The following is a 24,760-nucleotide window of genomic DNA, read 5'->3' on the forward strand; positions in this document are numbered from 1 at the left end:
GCCGCAAGCCTCATAACATGAGTGAGACTGGTATCGCCGATAGGTGGCGCTACTGGTGGTAGTGGAAATCTGTCTACTAGTTTGTCTAACGTTGCGAGGCTGGCGATACATCGAAAATTTGTGTGGTTTTTCAACGCCAACTGCGATGGGACAATCATTTATAATGACCCTGTACCTATCTTATTTAAAATTTTTATTCACATTCTGTGCACCTCAGGGTTCCCATTTAGGCCCTATAATTTTCGTACATATTTCTTTATTTGACAGAGAGAACGAATTGATCGAGTTAGAATTTTTATTTACGAAAGTCGATCAAAAGCTCATTACATTTATTTTTTATTCACTTAAAAGTTTCAAAATGATAAAATTATCCAGGAATCGATGCATGTTTCAGTAATAAAATATCATTAAGTACAGTTTACAATTTTTATGGTTCGTAGTTTATTTTAGTTGAGTGCAAGTTTTATAAATATTTAAACAAAGTTTTAATGGAAATCAATATAGGAACATTTTATGGTGTTTCTAGTTCTTGGGGGAATTATTCCACATTAAAAACGACCAAAGTACAATATTCTTCGTTGAGTTGAAATAATTTAAATACAATTATTTTGACAAAATGATAATAAAATGAAATATGTAAAACAATTTAACTTTCACAAACGTTCGTGGTGTATTCTTGAAACGTTGGACAGAATATTTGTACTATCCTTTTGCATGCATTTCATAAACTGTCAAAATTGAGCCAAGCCTGACCTGGTTTTAAATCCAGAAGGTATAATAAAAATTTTTTACTGCTCATACAGCAATATCATGATGCACGCAGTTGTTTTTCTATTTTCTATGTCTGAAAATAAATGACAAAATTTATTTATGTTGATTTTTTTTGCAAAAAAATCTTAGTCGTAATGACGAATATAAAATTATACAACACTTTTTTATAAGATACTAATTTATTCTCTCTTTTGTTTGTGTTTACGCAAGTAAAATTCCCTCATTAAGGTAAAATCTTTATGTGTTTGTTTTGATCCTGGAGTCGAGACATCCCGGATTAAAAAAATATGTTTGTTTTGTTTCCCGACAAATCACGTGGCGAATAACTCGCCTCATTGCCTCTTACCACATAACGAATCGCAATAGCTCATAAAAATAATTCGAATTCCCGACACCCGAGCTAGTTTTAGTGGCACTCCCTTTGGAACATTAATTCAATTTCGTTGGTTTCATTACTCGTTCCCGGTTTTGTCGCAAATCCGCTTTTCAGTTCGGCGCGGATCAATTTTCCTACCTTTACCGAAATTAAAAAGCCTCGCCGTAATCCCACATCGAATAAAGACATCCCTAGCTCGACGAGGTCCTTACTCCCGCTCCTCTCGACCGAAAGTCAGGACGAGGAAACACTTTACGGCGATTTGTTGTACAGGGAAACGTTTTTTCGCAAATGGAAATGTCAAAGAAATTAGAAGGAAGATTTTAAGAGTGTTGTAAAGATAGTATAGGAGATTCTAGCATGGTTCCTGCATAAGGACAAGAGTTTATTATGGTATCGCCGCAACAAAAAGACATCAGTAAGACCTCTCAGCAAGAATAATAAGAGATACATTCCTTGTGCGAGAATAAGAGATCAGCTTAGCACCTGTGCAAGAATAGTACCTAGATCAGCATAGCTTTTGCGTAAGAATTAGTGACCAGCACGGTCTTTGTACAAGGAAACGAAATCAGTATGACCTCTGAACAACGATTAGAGAAGATCAACATTGCCTCTACGCAAGGATAAGAGATCGGTACCGCCTCTGTGCAAGGATAAGAGATCAGCATTGTCTCTGGATAAGAATAACTGATCAATATGGCATTTGCGCAAAGATAAGAGAAAATCAACATGGCTCTTGTGCAAGGAACAGGAGAAGGATATCATGTTTCCTGCGCCAGGATGAGAGATTAGCTTGGCCCCTGTGCAAGGATAAAAGATCATTACGGCCTCTGCTCAATTATTGGAGATCACACGGCCTCTGTACAAAGGAAAGAGAGCAGCATGGCTTTTGCGCAAGGATAAGAGATCAGTATGATTCCTGCACAAACAAAAAAAAAGAACAGCAGGGCCTCAGTGTAAGGATAAGAGAAAGTCAGCATGGTCGTTCTGCAAGCATAGAGATCAGTACGGCTTCTGCGCAAGAATAAGAGAAGATTAGCATAAAATCCTGCAAGAAGATCTTCCGATGCCAGAACGCCATTAAATTTCTTGCAGGTGATGCTGCATCCATCCCCGCAACCATTAAATCAGTAAGCAGGCAAAGCAACTCCATTTTGCTGGTAGTGCCAACTTAACGACAAGTCCCCAGTCCACAACGTGTTTCACCTAAGAGTAAGAATCTGACGAAGTCTAAACGCAACACAAAATACATTTCACAATGGGAACTAGATCCAATAAAAATTCTAAATTGTGGTTTTGGACACCCCTAACCAACACAATCGCGGAGTGATTTTCCACGAATGTGTGAAAAAGGGGAAATTTTAAAAAATTCAGGGATGTCCAAACGACTTTTTGTCAAAACATCATTTATTACACCTAGTTACTCATGGAAATCGAATATTGGGTTGCATTTTGAGATCGTCAGGCTCGTACGGGACACACGTTGTATAACGTTCCGGCTATAGTAAGAAATGACTGGCATATATTTTTCAACGCTCGGTACTTCCTTCGAATTTTTTCTCGACATTCTTCCATGCAACTTGAACGGTGAAGGTTTATTTTCCATTTATTTCCCATTTGTATATGCATAGAATTTGTGACATTTGTAGGTTCAATCAAAGACAGAAAAAAGACATTCTTCGCCCACTCTAATCAGACTACATTTTGTCGGTAACGAGACACTCGTGAATAGCAGTCGGTAATTAAGTAGGTAGGTAGATGCTTTTGAGCAGAGAGCGAAGAAGTTGTTCTACTTGTCTCGAGTGGGTCGTCGCTCCGCCCCCCAGATGTGCAAAAACGCGTCGTTCACCCCATCCCGTGGGGTAATTAGTGGAAAAGTGTCGATCCCATCATCCCGTTCGATTCGGTGCAAACAACCACCTCAAAGCAAACAAAGTCGGTCGGTGCAAGCAGATTGAAAGTATCGGCGGCACGCAACCCGCGCATGCCCCCAGTCGCCGCCGTTGCCTATCGAACGGGGGCCTGCAGTGTACGGTGAGCGTCGCGACGTCCGCGTCGTCGCTGCCTCTTTTCGCGGACGGTGGGCGTACCGTGGCAATGTGCACGACAATACAGCCATCCGTCTCTCACGCACCCTCGGACCGAGCTGCTTCTGTCGCCGTCTTGGCGCCCGTTCTGTGCCAAATTTAAGTCCCCCTTTCGCCTCCGGTTCTCTTTTCTACTCGACTTTTTTAAGGTAAATGACGAGTGCGGCTGATCAGTTTTGCGTTTTGGGGGGCTCTGGGGGTGCGGACCGTGATCGAATGCGTCTCCGGTTCGACCGGGACCCGCCTGATGGATCACGCGATTTTTTCCGATTTGGGTCGTGTGATGTGTGTGGTGTGTTTTCACTTGCTTCGGTCTTTCACCGAGATTTGTTAAATCGATTCGGTCATCTGGACGGAATTCTGTTTTGACGCTGAAATTATTTGAAATGCCGACAGTGACGGTTTCCCCACCCCCGACTGCTCAAAATGAAAGATCTAAATAAGCAAATGCGTCTGATAGACGTTCTGTGGAAATTCGAAATTAGAAAGCCAATAACGCATGAATGCAACTCTACATATTTAAAATCCACTTTGTGTTGAGCTCTGTAAGAGTTGCACTGTCGGCTTGCATTGACAACTGTCACTATAAACTAGCTTTTATCAGTTTAAACTATTATTAGAAAACAGTTTCAAGTAGACGAACGTAATAAGTGGTTCTAGTTCCATAGCATTTTACATTTAATACGTAACTAATAAAATTCAATAGAAAATATTCTACGAATTGCAAAGTTAAGAGTACTAATTTAAAAAGAAAATGAGATAAATCTCGATAGAAGTAGAACCAAGGAGACAGTTTTTGGTGACAATTAATGTAATAAAATATCGAGTGTTCACTTAAATTTATCCTCAAAGTTGACGTAGAAGAGTCGATTGTGAACGCACCACTCGTCAGTCTACACATTAAAAACACAAACAACGCAAAAAGTAAACAACTGATTCGTGATTTGTAATCCCTAGTGCGTTCACAATCGACTCTACAACGCCAACTTTGACCGTAAATTTAAATGAACACCCGATTCATTTGCAAATACACAGTTAGAACATAACCTAAAAGATTTTTCAACAGAAGGACTTCTCAATTGATATTCTAGCAAATTACTCATACAGAAGATCATTTTTTATTTTTAAAGATGTGCATTATGGACCTTTTAATGTTGATTTGGTTTCTTAGTATTAGAATTACTTTGCTGATATCGAACCGTTGAAATGAGGCGGTGTGAGTACATATTATCTTCTTATTAAAAAATTTTTAATGACAAATTCCCTCATGTTATGAAAACAGTTGATATTGACCAATAGTGTGCCGAATATCGCGAAAAAATCTAGTCATGGTCAGAAAATGCGTCTTCCGCCGACAAAAATCTCCTTTCCGGTGAAAAACCACGTTGACAAGGCTTTTGTTTTTGTTCGCAACACAAATTAATGAACAAAATGTCAGAAAATTATTTTGACGTTTTCCGAAATGGATTTAAAAAATCGTTTTAGAAACGACTCCAGCAGTGATATTGACTACAGTGTGAAAACAATTTGGAATACAAGAGGTAAATTGTTGCAGGAAAAGTGCCACCTTTAATCCGTTTTGTGATGTTGTTCTGAATGTTTGTTTGAATTGTTCATTCGGGAATTTGTCTATCCAAATATAACTCGACTTTCCATTTTTTTTCGGAAAATTTTGATTTTATTAGACTCAAAGTTTGTTGCTTTAGGCGACGGGTCTCGTGGCTATTGCCAAGCAACAAACTTTTCGTCATAAAATCAAAATTTTCCGAAAAAATGGGAAGTCTTGTGATATTGTTTCTGAAAATTTCCATGTAAAATTGCAAATTACAAATCGACATCTCAGAGAACATCAGTTCCTTGGTTCAAAGGTCATACATGGCATGTCCATGGGCATTAATCAGAATTTAATAATCTGTTCAAATCTACAAAAATAAAGTCCTTCATTTATAGATGTGTCAAAGTGAGGTTAGGTTGGCACTAGTGATACAGGTACCAACCATGCCAATGGGTATTTAATTTTTTTCTTTGTGGCGTCAATTTAGAATAAATAATGAAAATATGTATCAAATGAATAATAATTAATTATTAATATCTTCGTGGTTTTGTAAAACACTTCTATAAGCAAACAAATTATTATTAGGTATTAAAGCTTTCCTAATCTGTATTTCACATTTTGACAGAAAAGACATTTTTGTTACTGAATTATGAATGCACTCTTGGTAAAGGTTCAACCTTGCATAATATAAACGGTACAGTCACTAAATTTAGGCCGATGTTGAATTTAACAATTCAACTCCATAATGGATGAGCTCTATTTCCATTAGTCCAAATTTTGGGGCTCACTGTATATCTATACATCTATACATATAAATAAAATTGGAGTGTCTGTCCATCATTTGGATGTTTAAACAACTTTTCGAACTGCTGGGATTAATTGCGTGATGTAGAAGGTATTATAGAGTTTTGAGAATTATTGTCTGCCTGTCTGTCTAGTTCTCTGTTTGAATCCGCTTAACTCAAAAAGTAGTGGATCGATTTTCTGCAAACAAAGTTTGTTAGAAAACGAAAGTTTCTGGCTGTGATTTGCATTTCGCTTCACCACGAAATGATAGCAGGAAGCTGCGCTGTAACGACAAATCTATTCCAGTGTAGTACGCTCCCTTCGCTTATTTCCTGTAACTGAAAATAACAAAATTAATTTTGTTAAAATAATAAAAAATAAAAATAATAAAATACACATTGGATACCTATATGTAATAAATGACAATTTCTAACACTGCACTAAGACTCATGTTTTGTTTTTGGAAAACAATGCTACAAAGATCTTTTTGTAATGTTTTTCTTAAGTGTATTGTTTTCTGATATTCACAATTCAAATAAGTTTTCTTGAAAATCAGTGGTTAAAACACTTTTGTCGTTGAAAAAGACATCACTTCTGAGGTCGCAATCTTTTTAGTACCTACTTATTTGGAAGGAGATACTTTTGCATTTAGGGTTCATATAGGTAGTTACTAACTGTTTTTAAAGAGAAACTAAAGTCTTAGTAAACCGATGAGGAGGTACTATTTTAACAACTAAAACTAACAACTAAAAATTTTAATTTTCACTATTCAGAAAAGATGTTAAGTACACTTGAATTAATTACCTAGTTCAAAATTGATAAATCTTGAACGTTACCTCCAAAAACGAAAACTCTGTTTTAACCACTGTAATATTTATGACAATTAAAATTTCATTAGTACACAAAATGAATTATTTAATTGGCTTAGCTGAAACTTTCAAGAATCAATAGTTACTGTTGTTGTGATTGAATGGTTAATTGTTTCTGTAAGAACGTTTTGTTGTAATTTAAACCTCTCAGATTTGTTATTGCAAGGGTGTATTTTAAAAATGTGCCGAAATTTTACCTACGAGGTCAAAGCAACTATAAAAAATTGTACCTCAAAAATTAAGGGTCAATTTATTTTTTGACATAGATTTTTTTAAATATTTTTTCCGAGTTCTACATGAAGCCAGTAGCTCGTGGTTAAAGTTATTTCGTGTATTTCGATTACACCCTGTATATTTTGATTTCAGAAAAACGTCAATGAAGAACCATAAATGAGTGTTTTCAAACAAATAATCGCTTTAGGCACCCCAATTTTAATCGTGATAGGAAAAGTCAACAACCTCCACCCCTCCAATAACCCTAATTAGGTACATCGATTATTGATTCTTTTGAAAAGCAACTCACAACAGACAATTTTATTTATGAATGAATTTTGACACGTGTGCTTCAGATTTAACATTAGATATATAATTTTTTTATTTTTCATTTTCATATTCAAAAAAAATTATAATTGAAGAACTTAATACAAAATACTTATTTTATTTTGTGACAATGTAGTATCGCCCACGACTGGATTTTTAAATAATTCAGTTATTAAAAATGAATAATTATATTGGGTGATTCAAAATGATTGTGGATAAATATGGCAACTATGTACGAAAATTTATATGTCAACTGTGGGAGTGGGGTAGAGTTGACATTTGTATGAAATTTCATATGCGTGCATTTGATTTTTTTATAATATCTATTCACTTTGATTGTGACCACAACGAAAAACATAGTAGGCGCTGTTTAGCTTTGTGCTGCATACGTTTTACACTAAATATTTGTGTGGTGTGAACATGATGTGAAAATGTCAGAATTGTCAAAACTTAACCATGGTAGTAAAGCAATGATTTTAATGTATTTATCAATATTAATAACGGAAATCAATATTTGAAGTAGGAGAAACTAAAAACGTCTGTCTGATTCTGTGATCACGTCTGTTGAAAAGTGGGGTTATTTCCAGGTACAGATTATTTAACGTAAAAACTTCGAAATCACCCCATGTAGTTCTCGATATTAATGAAGAACGAACGAAATGGTAATTTGGCAGTAAGACAAACGCGAAAAATACCTGGGGATTACTAAAAGTAATCAGAACTTTCAATTAGCATTGATTAATACAAATATTTTCAGATAAAAACTAATCAAACAGAAAGTAAAAAAAAAAATGATTTACAGGGGATGAAAAGGCAGAAGTTATCAAACTACAACACTTACTAGCCAAAATGTACAACAAAAAAGCACAAATAGAGTTAACTTTATTGGTGATGTTCGTCTTTGTGAGTTGTTTCCCCGTTGGCTTCAATAAATGTCTGGAAACAAGTCAATATTAACAGTTTGGTCCCAACTTTGAGAAGACGACGTGGCATTTTCTTTTTGAATTCTAAAATTTTGTACCAAAACTCAATTTTATAGATATGCGCACAGTGTACGTCGAAAAACGTTTGCGCAAGTCGTTCTCCGTTCTGTCTTCTGTGAGCGTGACGTTTATGTCAAAATGGCGCCTCCAAGAGTTGCCAACTGCGACTGGATTTAGTGTTATCTAAAATTCCCCTTCAATAACTTAGTAACTGAAAAGTTACTAGGGAGTGGTCACAATCAAAATGAATGGATTATACCATTGCATATTGACTTGACAATTTTCAAATTGCGCGCCTATGGACTGTCAAAGAAATGTCATCCTACCCATACAGTTGCCACATAAATGTTCGTACATAGTTGCCATATTTATCCAGAATCATTTTGAATCACCCAATAAATGATTTGGCTGACATGGCACCCAGTGCATGATCTTGAGTGAACAGGTGTGAACAACGTCAAATCGTAAAAAGTGTTAAGGAAATGAACTATTTAGGTCGGGTGAATGGTTTGCAAATGAAAAATGGCGGAGTTGAAGAACAACTTAAATGAATCCAATAAGAGAAAAAAAGAAAAGATGTTCGCGTGTCTCGTCGGTAAACGCGACGTTGCCAAACTTCCGCGTTGTCGACCATTGAACATGATCACAACGATTCCCATAAATTATAATTTTAAATTCTTATTCATGTTAAAGTCGACGGTAACATCATTTTCTATTCATTTTTACGTAATTTATACGATTTAACGATTTAAACAACATAGTTTTGATTTTTTAAACAACTAAAAGTATCCAAAATTCTTTAAAAAAAAACCACTTCTTTACTGACTGCAATTCAATAAGATCGGTTACATTTTTAAATTCTGATCAACTTTTAGGTTATGTAGGTATGTATTTTAAGCTAAACGTGTTTTAATTATTTCACAACATTGGACCAATTAGGTCATGAATTTATAACAAATAAAAATAAATTAGAGCGTATAATGCCGAGAGAACAAAATCCTAAACCCCACCTGTGTTATTATTATTTAACCGAAGAACACAAAACAGCGTCCGATTTGAACATTGCGCTCGGATTTAATTGAGGATAAGAGAAGAAAACACTCACATCTCCTGGACACGCACCTTCCGTGATCCTGAAACGCAAAAAATCGCGTGATTCCGTTACATCAGCCGCACCGCTTAAACGACATTTGAATGCGAATTTAATTAAGGCCTCCAGCTCACGCCCTATTTGTCTAGTGTTCTATTTGCACTAAGTTGGCAACAATGGTCCCAAAAGCCCCGAGAACTGCTGTCACACGACTGTCACGTGATATCGATTATTGTGACAGCTGAAGGGTGATGGACGACGCACTTGTGGATTTTTGCCCAGATGAAAAGTGACGTGTCAATGTTGCATAAACATCACAATTTCATAGGTGGTGCAGGCTACAGACGCAATAAATTTATATTTATAAAAAAGATGTGACAGAATGAGTTATAAATAGAACTGCGTGGTAAAATGAGGTTAGGTTAACTTTTTAATTTCATGTCCGCCTACAGTGAAAACCGTTAGTGAAATTGATAGATTTGTTTTGAAAATTATTTAATAAAGAAGAATAATAAAATAGCAAATAAATTGAAAACACGTGACCCTAATAGCAAAATATCGCGTGATCCATTATGTGAGCCAACGAATAAGTACGACGAATTTAATTAAGGTCTAAAGTTGCGACTACACTTTACAAATTTTAACACGGGGTGATAACGTGTACAATGATGTATTTAGTCATCGACGTCTAGATGTAAAATTTATAAAGCCACCCCCAGTAGTGACTAACAATACTTTCATGTAACTTTAAAGTAACTGTGATCGCGAGACTAGAAACGTGGCGCCAAGAATTCTCGTTTGTCATTCCTGCCATATTTTATAAATTAAATAGAAATGGAATGAAGATAAAATTCTTACTAGTGTTACATGAAAAACTTTGACATTTCCACTATTAGAGTCATGGCATATTACGATAAAAATTGAAAACGGTACAATAAATTGTAGTGACTGGTTCATTGTTTTGCTGCAGACGTAACATGGAAGTGGAATGGGTAATTGTTCACTTTAACTACTTCTGGAATTTTCGCGTTTTTTCTGGCTAGACAGCCTCAGGGCGTCCTCCTAGATTGTATCCCACCATTCAAACCTTGTGCAAATGCCTTTTTTCTCTCTCTTGTTGTACTTCAAGGTCGCGTCAAGGTCGCGCCAAGTCTTAGTATAACTAAAGGGTAAGGAAAATTTTCATTTGCACAAGGTATGACTGGTGGGAAACGATGTAGGAGGACGTCCTGAGGCTGTCTAGCCAGAAAAAACGCGAAAATTCCAGAAGTAGTTAAAGTGAACAATGACCGTGGAATGTGCTGTCAGTGTCAAGATTTGGGACAATTAATTGCATCTCCCTCTGTCCATACGAATAAGTTAATAAATCTGCATCGTCTACATCAAGCTTTACTGCATTTGACAGATGCAACTGTTGATTTACAACTTAAAAAGTACCTAAATTCAATTGGAGCTTGGAGCAGGCCATGATTAACATCCCATAGTTGGCAATTCAGATTTTTTTTATTCATTTAGATTAGAACAGCAAACTTTTTAACCCCCATGCGTAACCTACGAGATAGATAGAGGCCGCGACCAACAAATAGTGACGTCACGAAATCCGGCTTATACTGTGTAACTTATAATACCCAATATATTTATTGTCATTAGACTCTGATTTTTAGAGTAAGTGAAATTTTTCTAAAGCCATCTTGATCTGCCGATTTTACACGACCTGACTACATTACACACAAAATGTATGTCAAAACGGCGAGGGACAAATCTTGTTGAAAAAGTAATTCGTTGGGTGTCAAGTTCAAAAGTTTTCTGTCTGTTGCTACCACTTCCATCAATTTCCAAATTCGTGTTTAAACTACCTAACTGAAACGCTACACTAACCAGGTCACACAGATTCTCCATTCAACAAAATGGTGTAGTTCTGCGAACGCGATAGTGATGAATGTGTCTTTAACAGGCTTCGTTGAAGATCGATGCAAGCAGACACGTGAGATGGCCTGAAAGATCCACATATTTTACATCGACTAAGTTTTTCCTAAGAGATAATAAGTGCCTGAACGCAATCGGTGACAGAAATATCACCTTGACGATTAATTTTCGTGTTTTCACCTTTACGTGACTGTAGACGAAATTTAATTAAAAATTCTGTCCCTCACACGTAACTCGACTCAACAATTATTCCATTTGGGAAAATGAGACTTGAGGAAAAATGAGAAAATACACTTTTGTGAATAAGATTTTTTATGACGGATAAGCAGCCATTTCCGCTTCTTCCGATTCCGTGGCTCACTATAAATTTGAAATCTCGTTTTACAATTTCAATATCCGTAAAATAATAATCTCGGATAAGAATTGGAATAATAAAGTGGAATAAAAATGCCGGCACGAGTCGTAAACCGCAAAATGTAATCATTAGGTTTGTAATGTAAATCTCGATTAAATGCCACATTCAAATGCACTGGAGACTTATTTATTTTTCATGTATTGTGCTGAGGGGGTTGCAATGGCGATTTCTTTAGAAAATGTTGTTATGGGGGTAGATCGAGTGTGTTCAGTTACTGTGGAAATACTCATGAAAATGTAAAAGAAACTTTGTATGAACAAATTTACATAACAAAAAATAAGTCAAGAGTCGTTCAACTCGGCAAAAGCTCTGACAATTGACTAAATTGTAAGGAAATACATAAGTTGTAAATATTTTGTTATTTGTTGCGATCGATACAATTTGTCATGAGTCATGGTATAATAAGTATATTGATTTGATTTTACTTATGGGAAAATGTGGAGCGACGTTCGAATGTTGTTGCATTTGTTATGATTATTTTTTAATGTCTTTTTTAGAGTAAACATCTATTAACTATTAACTTCTAAGATTGGATATAATACACATACAGGGTTATTCACCGTGGAGTTCCCCCGAAAATTTAATGTTATGCCACACAAAACACCAAAAGCTCCAATTGCTAGATAGTTACCATGTTTAACGTTTTACAAATAAGGAATCAAAGTACTTAGTTTCATTTAAAAGGTTTTAGTTATTATTGGTTATTATTTTCAATATACTTACACATTCTTTTTCATAAAATCGAATTATGCGTGAGCAAAAGTCAGTGAGCGAAAGTGAAACCTTCACCCACTGGTAACTATGGATACAGACTCAATTTTTAGGGAGGTATCGAACAAAAATTATAAATTATTAAAAATTAAATCTAGGCGCTGTTTTAAATGGTATTGTGTGTTGCATAATATTAAATTTTCGCGGGGAGACTACGATGAATAACCCTGTACAGGTACAAGGTGATTCACGAGTAATAATGAGCCGCACAAAATTTGTGATGCAACCAACAATACACATCCTCCATAGTTTTTTAGTTTTTGTTTTTATTAATCATTCCACACTCGCTGTGGCTTACTGGATTGCTTGTTTTGAAATGGAGGAACAAAAAGAAAGTGGAGTCAAATCAGGTGAGCCAGTGTCTTGTGAAAAATATCTTGGAGAATGACACATTTGGAGTGTTCTTTAAATTCTTGCGAGCAAGGTTCTGAAGTACGAAACTTTCTGTTCATTGGTTAACACCATCCTTTTTAATTATCAGGCAAAATGTAATGATTTAACAATTCATGTCAAACTTTTGGGTGATAAAAATGTGACATCTGTCAGATAAAATCGAAAAAACATTAAGACGTACGTTATACTCGTACAAGCTGTTTGCTAAAAAACACAGCAAGCCATAACTCCATTATTTGTAATCCTATTTCATTCCTATCCGTCGATATTTGCAAGATCGTCTCCATAATAATATCAGATGCAGGAAAATATTGGAGCATGGGTTCAAGAACGGAGCCCTGTGGAATACCAAAAGCAACAGCAACTTCTTTAGATTTCATTTCGTTACATTCCGCAAACGACTTCCCCACGACACGATTGAAAGAATTTTAACAGCGACTAAATTGGACAAATTGCCAAAGTTTGTTTAACAAGAGTTCATGATTCAAATAATCGAAAGCTTTGGAGAAGTCTATAGAAGTTACTTGACTTGAAATTTAGCGTCAAAACTTTCAGCAACAAATTCCGCAAAAGAACATAAATTCTTAATTTCTAAGAGGTAATAAAAGATGACAATGAAATACCGAAAAGATATTAATATCGTGAGTACTAGAAACTTCATTGGCACTATTGGCAGATATTTTTGTCATGTTGTAACATTGTTGAAAAAACCTGAGAAAGCATTGCCAATATCATTTGGAATTTGAACTTGGCACTTTTATATAGTACTCCTAGAACTCTAACGTTTTATGATAGGCAATACAAATAACGAGGGGATTAGTATTTGACACCTCCGAGTGAGAAGAGGAGCACTTCGTCCAAGAGAGACTACCTGGTATAGTTGTCCCAGAGCTGCAGCGATTTTATGGCAGAGCAATAGTTCTTATTACGTCTGTTAAGCTGACCCCTGTCATTCATCACTTTCGTTCTGTACCTGTCAGTTTACAGGGTAGTACTTGAATGAATTTACGATTGGGGGTTATAGCTGTGGTTTAAACCTATTGTCGGTGTCGTTAACGTTTATACAATGGTACCCTGCCATAAAATCGCTGCAGCTCTCGGACAACTATACCGTCTACCCTCTTTCTAAATCCAGAGCCCCCAGGGTAAAGACCCACACTTAAAGGTCTGTTTATTTACGGCCATTTTCAAATTCTTTGTTAAGGTGTTTAACTTCATAACGATATTGCCTATCATAAAACGTTAGAGTTCTAGGAGTACTATACTGTTTTAATATACAGGATGTTATTGAATGTTGTACAGATATTTTAACCACGAGCTACTTCATGTAGAACTCGGAAAAAATGTTTAAAAAATTGTATGTCAAAAAATAAAATGACATTTATTTTTTGAGCTACAATTTTTTTTAATTGCTTTTAGTCTACAACCTCATAGGTAAAATTTCGGCACATATTAAAAATACACCCTGTATATCATATTTTATAAAACGTACACCAATGCGGTTTCCTTGTTTTAAAGCATATTTCCTATAGGTTAATTCGCATTGGCGAGTCCATAACTCCCTTATTTATCGGAGGATTTTAATTATCTATACACCAAATTAAATGGTTGTTAATAGGCTACAAAACGTCTTAATAAATTCACGTGGGCTTCAAGACTAAACTGTCAACAAAATATTTATTTTCAAATGGGATTAGATACTTTTTTTAGTAATTCTGATAGAGATTTTAATTCTGAAAACAACAATGTATCACAAGTTGACTCTTCAGCGCCAATTTTAACAGGGAAATTTAAATGAACTCTCGATATAAAATTACTTTTCCGTTGACTGCTTGTTAATTTCAATATTAATGAATTCTTTTGTCTAAATTATAGTGTATTAATGGACCTCATTAATACACTATTTTTCATTAATCAACGATTTTTGCGATTTTGACGTTTTGATTAAATTTTAATGTATAAACAACCTCGAACATGCATTGTTTGCACTTACCAACACTGCAGCAGGTAGTGCAGCAGGGTTTTGTATATTTTATAGCTCCATAAGTGCACAATTACAAATTCACTTTTTCAAAAACCGACATTTTTGGTTATAATTCGCATGTCATATTTTTCAAAGGCAACTAGGTTTCCGTAGCAATCGTGATTTTTACGTGAAATTGAATGTGAATGGAGTTGACGTCTTCTGACACTCTTTGTGGAAAAGTGAATAGAAAGTGTTGAAAAATTTAAAAATGGCCTACCCTGAGGAAAAAAAAAGAATGAAGGTATTTATAAGGTCTCATCTTTATGGAAAAAGATGAAATTGGTTTTGATTTGGCTTTAATTTCAAAATTTGTCACCAAAAAAAAAGTTTTGCGGTCAACGAAAAAATTTTGTAATCAACTCTTTTGTTAATGGGCGATTAATAATCTGAACTATTAAAGCCACTCACTCGCTACACTCGTTCGTGCTTTAAACAGTTTCGATTATTAATCGCCTTCATTAACAAACTAGTTTATTAAATAACTATTATACTACCTTTATTTGGTCTGGATAAAGCCCAGAACCACTATATCAATTTCCAAAATTCTTTCGGTATTATACAGTGTGTCCTCGGATAGGTGAAACGACTCTTGTAAAAGGTAAAAAAATCTCGATTTAAATTTTCATTTTCTGGGATTCAGCCCTGCTCGGTTAAAGACTAGTTTCTAAGATAATTTTAGTTTTGAAAAATCACTATGCCTTGGAAATTGTCAAAAAAACCTATTTTTCTGTAGATTAGACAAATACGACAAAGAGTTATTAAGAAAAGTTGTTTAGAATCAACATCTAGGCCCCTATACAAAATTTCAAAATGATCGGGCAAGTATGATTTGTCATTTTTTAAATGTTTATTTCACAAATCAATTTTTTTTATTTTTTACACTTCTTTTATTGTGAGTTAAAAAAATCACACTTAGATTATTATTACTACAAGTTACTGGCTTAACAAGTTATAATTAAATAAAAGTAAGTTAAAACCTTAGATTAAATGAAAAAAAAAAATAAAAATTATAGTTCGCCCATGATTTTGAAATGTTGTCTAGGGGCCCAGATGTTGATTCTAAAGAGCTTTTCTCAATAACTTTTTGTCGTATTTACCACATAAAAGGCACTTTACTCTACAGAAAAATAGGTTTTTTGAAAATTTCCAAGGCATACTTGACTTTTCAAAAATAAAATTGTGTTAAAAATTAGTCTTTAACCAAGCAGGGCTAAACCCCAAAAAATGAAAATTTAAATCGAGAATTTTTTATCTTTTGCAAGAGTCGTTTCAGCTACCCGGGGACACACTGTAGTAGGGGGAAAAGATATCGGAGACGACTTATGCAGATCTTTATAACGTACTGTGATGAACCAAGTGGGTAATTCAAAAATCCCACCAAGCGGCCATCTCATTTTTTTTTCTACCAACATACGCAATGAAAATAAAACCCGCGAAATTCAAAAATGGCCAAGAGCGCGTGATCGTACCTCGTTAATTTCCCTACGTTGTGTTTTTTTTTATACAAATTAAACATTACCAGATTCGTTCCAACAGGGTTTGTGAACCACACAGAAGAGTGCAAATAAAACAACACAATAATTATAACCAGCTATTTATTCAATGTTGTGATTTTTGTTAACGCCGGAATTAATGAATAATAAAACGTCTCGGGAGAGGGCACCCAAGTCTCCCCAAATGTGAGAAGACTACTACTCATTTAGAACTCTAGGAAAATGGTGAGCTCTGGCCATTCTCCTAGACCCCCGAATGAGGCTCCGCTAAAACCCCTCCTGAAAATACGAACAAGTCCGAAGTGAGAACGTGGACGGGACAGTTATTGAAAATTGAGCAAAACTGATTTCATAAACAACACAATCTAAAATTCAGGAAAAACAGAAGGGTCATGTACAGTTTTATTCAGAAAAAAAGCGTACAAGTAGTGAGCCCAATTTTGGCTAAATTGTCATATTGTAAACCTATCTTTTAATTGTTGTTACTTAGAAACCTGAAACTAAACATCTGCTGATAGCTGGATTTTATCGATGTATTTTTCAGAGATTTTGAAATGTGTAAATGTTTTGCCTTATTTATAGGTAAGCATTACCAAATACTTACTACAAACACAACTCAAATTTTTATTCATAAATTTATAGAAAAATTTAAAGATTTAGAGAGTTTATAAAAGCAATTTTCACACATTTGACGTACAAAATGTCAGAAATACGTTTTCTTGGAAACGATTAAATTAATTGTCCCATTTACAGTAGCCCTTAATACGTGTACGCTTTTTTTTTAAATAAAGTCCATTCACGTTGGATTTTCTCTGCCAAATTGTTGTCACGTTGCAAGCCTGCGCCTCCTTTCCTAGTAAATTTTACATTATCGTGTTTTATTCGTGATAGAGCGATTGAGAGCGATTTGACGTCTTTAATTTTGAATGTTAGTTTGACGTGTGAAATAAAGTCACAGATTTTTTAATAAAATTCTATTCCTGGGTGATTTTACTATGGCGAAAAGAAAAAAGGTTAATTTTAAAATTGCGTTAACCTTCCACAACTGTGGTAATGTGACGAAACCCGTAAGCTAATACGGACTCAAGAAAAAATAGCTTCAGTTCGAAAATTAATTAGTCAGAATCCTTTAATATTTAATGTATTGTATGTATTAACATGATTATAATCTATTTACGACCTTTATTGAGCAGTTTTAACAATTCAACGTTATTTTAAAGGTAATGTGAACATCGAAAAAACTTAAATTAGAAAAAAATCATTAAAAATCAAAATACACCTTTCTTTTGTGGTATGCAATTGTAACAATATATTCTTGAAACGTCACAACCACAATCAAAACGTATAAGTGTCTCTGAATAACTGAAATTTTATTGCCAAATTTGTTCCATCATTTAGATGCATTCCTTACTTCCATCGCTTCCAATGAAAGAAACTTCACACAATTTTCTATTGGGTTCATTTTCTATAACTTATTCTGGTTCCTCATCAGTCATCACTGTAGTCATTAAGGGTTTTTTCACTTAATCAACAGCGCAAGCAGAAAAATACAACACCAGTAGGTAGGAGTTAGGTACCTATTGTATGTTCCTAATCCTATCATACCGATTAAGAACTGACACTATTTTTAGTGCAAATGATAACAAAATGGATGTATTATTACCTACTGTTATCCTCTAAAAACAATATTTGAAAAATGACTGTTTCTTTGCTGACAGCGAATAACATAACCTCTACAGTCTACGAATGACTTGGTTACTTTATCAGCCCGTATTGGTGACATACACAGCTAAAGCATTTTTGAAGTAAAAATCACACCGCCATAATATTGAATTATTTGACCTTGACTAGGAAAATCCAACGTGAATGGACTTTAGAAATATACATTACAAACAATACAGTTACTTCGGACCGTTCTGGCGAGAGCGAGCACTAGACGAGAACTTTAGCATGTTTTTTTTTTTAAGTTAATTTACAATGTGCGGCAGATACGCTATAGAAGGAGCGAGTGGCTTTGTGTGGTCCGGTGGTCTGTGGCACCTATCTTTACGACTTTAACATTTCCCGCCTACCCGTGACTTAGTGGTTAGGGAAAAGTCCTAACTGCTTTACGTTAAGTCAACAAATTGAGGTACTCTAAGTTCATCGGTTGAAGTGAACATGACTTTTCCAAAGCAAAGAAAAACAAAACGCGCTTGTCAGGCTACACAGACTCAGGGAAAATAGACCTGATCACATTTTCGGAAGTATGTCATGGAGCTCCTGTGTAACCCAGCATTCAACATCCTGCCAAGCGTTAGGGTTTTGGGTCTCCCTTGGGGTGCAAATTTAATGAGGGCCGCGAGGTCGTGTTCAACGCTTGGAGGTTAGAGGAAAAACAACACCCCTTAAACATGTTAAAATTAGTTTATAATTAGTATCAAAATACTCTGTTTGCGATTTGCCGGCGCCATCTAGCGCACTTGTGTGGACATTGTAGTTGGTACTTCTAGCCATGAAAATAACAAAAAATAAAAAGTCGAGAAACGTCCGTTGCACGTATTTTATTAGGTTATGGGCCCAGACCAGCCCAGACCAGCCCAGACCCGCAAATCTAATAATTTCTCAAGTAATTTCTAGAAATCAATTTTCGTGTTGTGTGAAAAATGTCGACATCAAGCTACCTGGTCAACGTTCCGAAGCTAAAAGGACATGAAAATTACGACGATTGGGCGTTCGCAGCAAGAAATTTTTTGGTGTTGGAAGGTATCGACATTGATGCGTTACCAGCCGATTTGAGTGAAGCTGATCAAACAAAAGCGAAAGCGAAACTCGTGATGACAATTGACCCTACGTTATATGTGCACATCAAGAATGAGAACACGGTAAGTGCCTTATGGAACAAGCTAAAACAGTTATTCGATGACTCAGGATACACAAGAAAAATCAGTTTACTTCGAACATTGATATCCATTCGACTTGAAAATTGTGACTCCATGACAAGTTATGTGTCTCAAATGGTGGAAACAGCGCAAAGATTAAAAGGAACGGGTTTCGAAATCAACGAGCAGTGGATTGGTTCATTGCTATTGGCTGGACTTCCTGAAAAATTCGCACCAATGATAATGGCCATCGAACATTCGGGAATAGAAATCAGTGCTGACGTCATAAAAACAAAGTTGCTTGACATGAGTTCTGAGGTCGGAAGTACTGAAACAGAATCTGCGTTTTGGTCGAAACAGCGAACAAAAAACACCGACCGTGGCGGAAAACAAAAACAAACGTCAGATAAAACGGGTAAGCAGATAAAATGCTATAACTGTAAGAAAATTGGCCACTACAAAAACCAGTGTCCTGAATTGAAAGAGAGGCAAGCTAATGCTTTTAGTGCGGCTTTTCTAAATGGCAAATTCAGTATAGAAGATTGGTATGTAGACTCGGGAGCAAGTGCTCATATGACGCCAAATCAAGAAAAGTTACAGCGAGTTCGACAAGTGCACGAAATGAAAGAAATTATTATTGCAAATCAGATGTCTATGCCAGTCAAATGTGCCGGGGATACACAAATCACTACAAGAGTGAAGAATTCTCAGTTTGACATCACAGTGAGAAACATTTTATGCATTCCTAACCTCACAACAAATCTGTTATCAGTTAGTCAGTTGGTGGCGAATGGAAACACAGTATCGTTCAAGAAGAATATCTGTCACATCCATAATCAACAGAAGGTGCTAATAGGAGTAGCAGAATTGGAAAATGGGGTGTACAAATTGAACACAGTGAAGTCCGAGAAGGTGTTGGCAGCGACGGTGGTTCAGGCTACAGATGCAAAGACGTGGCATAGAAGACTAGGACACATCAACAGCAATGACCTTGAAAGAATGAAAGGAGGCGCTGTAGAGGGAGTATTCTACAACGAGAAAGCTGACATTCAGAAATCGAATTGTCAAGTGTGCTGTGAAGGAAAACAGAACCGTTTACCTTTTCCGTCGGCAAACCATAGAAGCAAGAAACTACTAGAAGTGGTACACTCAGATTTATGCGGACCGATGGAAACCAAGTCAATTGGTCAAGCTAAATATTTTCTCCTGTTTGTAGATGATGCCAGTCGAATGTCATTTGTGTACTTCTTGAAGGAGAAGAACCAGGCATTACAACGTTTTAAGGAATTTCGAGGTATGGTTGAGAACCAAACTGAATCAAAAATCAAAACATTGAGAACCGACAATGGAGGGGAGTTTTGTTCACAACAGATGGAAAGCTACTTGAAAGCAGCAGGAATTACCCATCAGAAGACCAACCCATATACTCCGGAGCAGAACGGTCTCTGTGAGCGTTTCAACAGGACAATAGTTGAACGTGCAAAATGTCTACTCTTTGAAGCTGAACTAGACAAAAGTTTTTGGGCCGAGGCAGTCAATACGGCAGTATACCTCAAGAATAGGTCGCCGGCTTCAGGTCTAGGACAGATGACACCATTTGAAAGGTGGACAGGTAGGAAACCTGATGTCAGTCATGTTAGAGTATTTGGAAGCCCTGCAATGGTGCATATACCCAAGAACAAAAGACAAAAGTGGGATAAGAAAGCGACCAAATACATTTTTGTAGGTTATCCAGAGAATGTGAAAGGATACAGACTCTACAACCCAAAGACGAGACAAGTCACTACCAGCAGAGATGTGATAATCATGGAAAAGAATGAAATCAATTCGGACAAGTCTCAGATAGAAGTAAAGGAAAACGACAAAGTACCCGAGGTACAACAAGTGGAGGATGAAGACTCGACAGAAGAAGACAACACTGTTCCAGATCCGGATGATCCTACGTATGTCTGTGACACATCGAGCTCATATTCAACGAAAGATGATGCAAACCATACACTTTCTGAAGAAGAAATCCCTGCACGATCCAGCAAGCGTGAAAGACGACCGGTCAACAGGTACGGTTTCACAAACCTATGTGTGTTGGACGAATCGGAATCGTGTGGTGAAGAAATCACTTATGAAGAAGCGATGAACGGGCCAGAAAAGGAGATGTGGAGACAAGCGATGATGGAAGAGCTGAAGGCTTTCGAAGACAACCAAGCATGGGAATTGGTAGATGTGAAGAAGACAGACAGAGTGGTACAGTGTAAGTGGGTTTTTAAGAAGAAATTTGAAAGTGACAACAAAGTGAGATTTAGAGCGAGACTAGTAGCCAAGGGGTTCACCCAAAAGGAAGGTGTGGACTACAAAGAAACCTATTCACCTGTTCTTAGATATTCAACTTTAAGATTGTTATTTGCTTTAAGTGTAAAACTCAAATTTACAATTACTCATTTAGATGTAACAACAGCATTTTTGAATGGTTACCTTGATGAAAATGTTTACATGCAAGTTCCACCAAATTTAGAATGTAAAAGTAATTGTGTACTAAAACTAAAACGTGCAATCTATGGTCTAAAACAATCTGCTAGAGCTTGGAACAAAAGAGTCGATGATTGTTTGTTAGAATTAGGCTATGTGAAGTCAAAATTAGAACCTTGTTTGTATAGTAAAAAACTTAGGAAGGAGCGGATAATAATAGCAGTTTTCGTAGATGATTTTTTCATTTTTTCTAATAGTGAAACCATGACAGATGAGTTGAAAAAGAGTTTAATGTCAAAATTTAAAATTAAAGATTTAGGGCAACTAAAACAATGTTTAGGTATAAGGCTAAAAATGTATGAAAATGGCAGTATCTCCTTAGATCAAAAGCAATTTGTAGAATATATTTTGAAGAAATTTAACATGTCAGATTGTAAAGGTGCTGATACTCCCATAGATACAAATTTAAGATTAGAAAAGTCAGAAGATGTTTGTAAACAGTATCCTTACCAACAACTTATAGGAAGCCTTATGTACTTATCAGTGTTAACGCGCCCTGATATCTCATATAGTGTTAGTTATTTAAGTCAGTTCAATAATTGCTTTACGTCAGTCCATTGGAAACAAGCAAAAAGAATACTGAAATATTTGCAAAAAACTAAATCATATGGATTGATGTTTACTAATGATAATTGTAACTTGGAAGGTTTTGTCGATGCAGACTGGGCATCAAATGCAATAGATAGGAAATCCTACACCGGGTTTTGCTTCAAATTTTCAGGTGCTGTAATATCTTATGAATGTAAAAAACAGCAGACAGTAGCTTTATCGAGCACTGAAGCAGAATACATGGCAATTGCTGAAGCTTGTAAAGAGGCTATATATCTGAAAAATTTATTGTCAGAAATTGCAAGCTGTGACTATTCAATTGTTCTGTTTAACGATAACCAAGGTGCTCAGAGGTTGACAGAAAATCCTTTGTTCCATAAACGAACCAAGCACATTGATGTGCGACATCATTTTGTTAGAGAATCTGTTGCTAACAACCTTGTAAAGATAGTTTATCTGCCAACTTCTGAAATGCCTGCAGACCTGTTAACCAAAGGTTTACCTAGCGTAAGGCATAATTATTTTTTGAGTAAATTAGGGATTCAGAATATTGTTTAATGGTTGAAGTTCTTTTAGGTTCAGATTATTTTGATAAGTGGAGGTGTTAAAATTAGTTTATAATTAGTATCAAAATACTCTGTTTGCGATTTGCCGGCGCCATCTAGCGCACTTGTGTGGACATTGTAGTTGGTACTTCTAGCCATGAAAATAACAAAAAATAAAAAGTCGAGAAACGTCCGTTGCACGTATTTTATTAAAACAGAGAGAGACCCTCGCGGTAAGGTCAAGAATTTACATCTACAGCAAACTGGAAAAAAGCAAACAAAAAAAGAAACGCGACAAATATTTGTTGACAGAGCTATCTAAGAACACTTTCAATTTGGGATGGAAAAATGGTAACAACCAATAACACATACATAACAATTAAAAAAAATAAAAACCACAGTCCGGTCGACCCTAGCTTAGCCGGTTCATCGACAAGGGGGCGCCCTGAATAATATGGAGGGCGCCCCGGGACTAAGTGGTAGTAGATCCCTAGCTAAGGAAAAACCCACGGAGACACCTGAAATATAAACACATTTGGTTGCTACCGGCATGGAAAGTGGAAACTTTGAAATTTTTATTAAAGTGTTGAGCAATAACTAGGTACTTATTACACCAAAAGCGTCACTCGGCTTAATTAAAAGGGGATCGAAAATGAAGGAGTGCGCTTATAAATTGTGAAAGCCCCAGACCAACTCCAAAACTTGGTGTTCTTCTCTTCTAGGAAAGTTACTGAATTGAAAAAAAAATCTGATTTGACAACAAAAAAACATCATGGTCCGTACGATTTTATAAAATTTGCAAAGCTAGAACCAAGCTGCCTTACGCTCCTTCGCAAGCTTATTAGTTATTTAAGATATAAGTGTAAAAAGTTATCCTTTATTGCACGAACGGGTTTAAAATACGACCGAGGTACGAGGGAGTATTTTAAAAGATGTGAGTGCAACAAAGGGACTTTTTACACGTATGTCTTACAACATTTTATCTACGATCGTGAGATCATCACACCGGTTTCAACATAAATTTGTATAAAATAATTCATTGGTTCAATATTTCAGGAAGTCGTTTGAGAACCACGTCGTTTAGCAACCTAAACAATGTTTCCAACAAATTCGATTGTTGTATTCTGACAGTTCTGTGCCATAAAACCGAGAAATTGTGCTCTAAAACTTTTAGAGAACGATTCCGTCAGTTTCTCTAAACGTCAACTTTGACAACGATTTTTAGTGCAAAAAGTGCCTACTTTTTACGCGATCGTAAATAAAAATGTTTAAAGCGTAATACTATACGTGGGGATGGTCGAGATAATTGTGGATTTTTGTAAAACATGGTGGAAACGTCTTAAACCCACGTGCGACCCGTTTGTGTCTTATTATTGTTGAACCACATTTCGCGCGAAACAGAAATAATTTTAGTACCCCAACACGTACTATTGCGGGCAAAAAAAGTGGGACATCAAATTTCTGTCAGTTTTGAAAAATTCGATGTAGTTCAAGCTTTATTGTCATTTTTTTTGACACTACCTATTCCAGCTGACAGTTTACAAATTTATTTATACTCCTATTTTCCTTTTCCAAATGCCATCTTCTTTTGCTAAAGGTAGATTTTGATTGGAACTTTACATTAAATAAATATTCACTACGTGCTTACTTACAATCATTCCCTACAATCTACAATACTTAATGACAACGTCAATCAATTCAAAGTAGGGTTATAATTAGGTAAGGGTTATTTCACATTAAAAGTCAAGACAATGACGTTGATGTCCCACTTTTTTTGCCCGCAATAGTACCTAGTTCAAAAACAGAAGCTGGACAGCAACATTTAGCACAGTTCAATAAAAAAAAAACAACTAAAATCGCACAATTTGAACACAGAAAAATACACAGTACTTCTGCACTACTCTGCCGTCAAGACAAAAAGTGTCCAAAAAAACCATAGCCGTTCATCCCCTGTCGACTTTCACCCCCGACCCTAGCGGTCGCTGACGGTACTGACACCGGTACTATCATGGCTTTTGTTGGCGGTTGGTTTGAATTCAAAAGCGGGTATCTCAGTACTAATACTTTTATGAGGGTTGGAACGTTGGGGACAGCCCATTGCTGTCGGCCGTCATAAATTACTCAAATTATTGAAGGTTTAGAAATGGGCCGTATTTAAACATTTCTTACTGGGGATCTTCAACGCATTTATGCTCTACAAT

General features: G+C 35.9%; 1 protein-coding gene across 4 annotated transcripts in view; it reads left to right on the forward strand.

Moving 5' to 3' along the window:
• The window catches only part of LOC138137979 (uncharacterized), a 106,385-nt gene that overhangs the window by 39,999 nt on the left and 41,626 nt on the right, over positions 1-24,760 (forward strand). The window contains exon 1 of one of the 4 annotated variants that reach the window (XM_069057609.1): positions 3,188-3,383. The exons of the other annotated variants lie outside the window; for them this stretch is intronic. The gene's annotated coding sequence lies outside the window, so the exon portion shown is untranslated. Of the gene's footprint in view, positions 1-3,187; positions 3,384-24,760 lie in introns of those variants that run through there. 4 annotated transcript variants of the gene reach the window in all.

This window comes from Tenebrio molitor, chromosome 9 (genome assembly GCF_963966145.1).
Source record: "Tenebrio molitor chromosome 9, icTenMoli1.1, whole genome shotgun sequence".
Taxonomy (NCBI): Eukaryota; Metazoa; Arthropoda; class Insecta; order Coleoptera; family Tenebrionidae; genus Tenebrio; species Tenebrio molitor.